The sequence below is a fragment of the Hyalella azteca genome, unplaced genomic scaffold, assembly GCF_000764305.2.
Source record: "Hyalella azteca isolate HAZT.00-mixed unplaced genomic scaffold, Hazt_2.0.2 contig5323, whole genome shotgun sequence".
Taxonomy (NCBI): Eukaryota; Metazoa; Arthropoda; class Malacostraca; order Amphipoda; family Hyalellidae; genus Hyalella; species Hyalella azteca.
In genome coordinates this window covers 184048-186876 of record NW_025935517.1, presented here as the reverse complement: position 1 = coordinate 186876, position 2829 = coordinate 184048, and the positions used below count along the sequence as shown (strand labels likewise).

Below are 2829 nucleotides of genomic sequence, written 5' to 3'. Positions count from 1 at the left end.
GACTTATCTCGCGAATTTTGTACCGAAACGATTTCAGTGAGAGGTTCAATATTATTTTAGTGCAGTTCAATCAAAATTGTGCGAATAGTGAGAAAAACGGCTAGTACAAGTGTTTTATTCCCGACAAATTCTAGTACATGAAACGAGGGCAAGTTTTTGAAACCCTCGGCGACTGCCTGTAACCGGAGAACAATCGGTACCTTGACTACGCTCTGGCCTCGCCTTCCTATACCCTCCTCACCCTCTTGGCCCCTACACCTCCCCCTCTCCACCCGCCTTACGCGTTGATACCTTGATTCCCCCACCACACCTGTCTTTCCCTCGCCAGCGGCAGCTCAGCTGTTTTTCCAGCTTTAATTTTCGATGGAACTTTACTATACTCAACTCAACTCAGTCGTATGTTTCTCCGTCCTTTTCTGTATTTTTCTCCGTTCAAGAGATCTAGTTCGCGCATTTAATAATGGCTGGACAGAAAACAAAAAAGATAGTCGAAAAGCCCTCAACGGCCTCTAGAGAAAAGCCATCTACGACCTCTAGAATAAAAAATAAAACCAAATCAGCCCAGCTAGAGATGGAAGTTTGCAAGTACTGCAAAGAGATCTCTGCGCGAAGTCCAGACAGTCACCTGTGAACGATGTGAAGATCTCATTTGTATCAGCTGTTCAAAGTTTAGCTGTAAGGAGTACTCATTTCTCCAGAAATCTAAATTGCTTCATTGGTTTTGCCGTGATTGCGAAAAACCAACTCATGGTGCTCAAAAAAGAGAGGAGTTGGTAGAAGAGCACGACAATGAGTCGAAATTGTTGAATGATGTAGTAAACTCCTTGAGTGAGATGGTGCGCTCGCAGAGTGACAAACTGAGCTCGCTATGCAATGAGCTGACTGAAGTGAAGTCTCAATTGAAAAATACGGAAAAAATGGAAGTAAAGAACAAGACAGCTGATTTATCTGAAGTCGCTAATGACAGCTCACGTGAATTGCTTGATAGAGAACGTAGGAAGGCCAACCTGGTCTGGTTTGGGATTCCTGAAAGTAACGCATATGATGCGAAGGACCGAGTGATGGATGACTCGGCCTTTGTTGTAGACTGTTGCAGCAAGGTACTCAACACATCGATTGATGTTATATCTTGCAAGAGGCTACGCTCGAAGGATACTGCTGGCAACACCTTCAGACCTTTGCTGGTGACTGTAAAGGATTCTGCTCAGGTCTGGAGCGTGCTGAAAACAGCGAGAAAGCTTGGTCTATCTCAATCAACCGTCAGCTATGGAAAGATCGGGTTCCAAAGGCCGGATCCCTTGTGAATCAAGTCACGAAAAGTTCAAGAATCGGCAACAGGCCATGGGCCTATTTCTTCAACGCCGACACTTCTATTCTATTCTATGTGCTTTCAGCCCTATTAAATCAGTTCAAAGCTTCGTTGATTTTTAGTTATTAGCGCCCTTGTGTTCTAATGTAATAGGAAAAATTTTCAACAGTACACATGCTGTTTTTATATTGTGGAAGTGTTTCCGATAATACAGACAAAATAAATCACACATACAAGTTAATTTCAACAATTTGTTCCTGTACAGTATTCACATTACTATCATCGCGGCCGAGCGTCGGTAGGATCAGCTGTAGTTTGTTTTGGTGTGACTGCCAGAGGGCGTGTTTCTACCATGACTGTAGGTAAGTTTAAACATAACTTCTTCACTACGGTTTGATAAATAAATATCAACATTTCAAAATATAACTTTCATTGCATTGTCTTAATAAACGTTTTTTTTACTTAACCATTGAAATTATTACGCAATAGACAAAATCAGCTGGATAGCCGACACTCACCCGACAGCGACAGGTCAACTCAGGTTACTCAGCTGGTTAACCAAAACGGAAAATAATTAGTAGTCGAGTCAGAGTGTCTGAGTCAATGACCGAGTGCGGAGAGTGAGCGAATAACTATAATATGTCTGTTGAGTGCTGACACATCAACCTCAAAATGTATGCCTTCACTGGCTTCAGAAGATCTTGCCAACACGGTAACACCATTGTCTTTAAATACCTACCTTATACCTGCCTCTTACTCTTAGGCTCTTGACATGTGCTTTTTGCCAACTTGCCAAGAAGTCTTGAAGTTTTATGTAATTCTGGTGCTAGTCTGCTAGAGCTAAACTTTCTAGCCCAAGCTTAAAAAATTAATAGATGCCATCTGTAAATGAGACAACTGTTGAAGTCTTGAAGATGCCCTTGCATGTTTCAATTCCACTATGCAGAGGGTGGATGCAGCGTCGCCACTCGCCAATATATGGATTTTTAAGCCCAAAGCGTTGCCGGCCATTTTAAAGATGCGTCGCCTGGTAATTTTTAATGAAAAGCCATTTACGCTGAGTAATGACGAACTATTTACAAGCCACGAACTTATTTAAAGGTTGCATGCACGTGTTACCCCAAATAGGGTAAACGCGGTATATTCCGACACATTAAGGACGCATCGAGAAATGAAAAACTATAAAAAAAACGTATGCATTACGTAAGTTCTGTTGCCTTCACATGACTCTCAATCATAGTGGCAAAGCAGAGAGTTTTTTAGACTCTGTCTCTAGTTTATTTTTGAGTCCTATAAGTAGACCAGTAAAGTATCTTTGATACCAGCATTATCATACTTGAGAAATTGGTTAAAATCTTGAGTAAATGAGGAAATTAAAAATGAACTGATTCTGAAAAATCTCTGGTTTGTCACTATGCTCTCAATTCTCAAAACACTTCACCATGGTGGCAGGGAATTATTGTGAGTACTTATGGGTTTGCAAGAGCATCGCCCGGTCTGGCTCAGCGGGGGGGGGGGGT

General features: G+C 41.8%; 1 protein-coding gene across 1 annotated transcript in view; it reads left to right on the top strand.

The window, feature by feature from the left end:
• Window positions 1-1551: 1551 nt before the first annotated feature.
• The window catches only part of LOC108674985 (protein EFR3 homolog cmp44E), a gene marked incomplete in the record, with an annotated part of 27031 nt that continues 25753 nt past the window's right edge, over window positions 1552-2829 (top strand). The window contains 1 exon segment of the mRNA XM_047880368.1: window positions 1552-1671.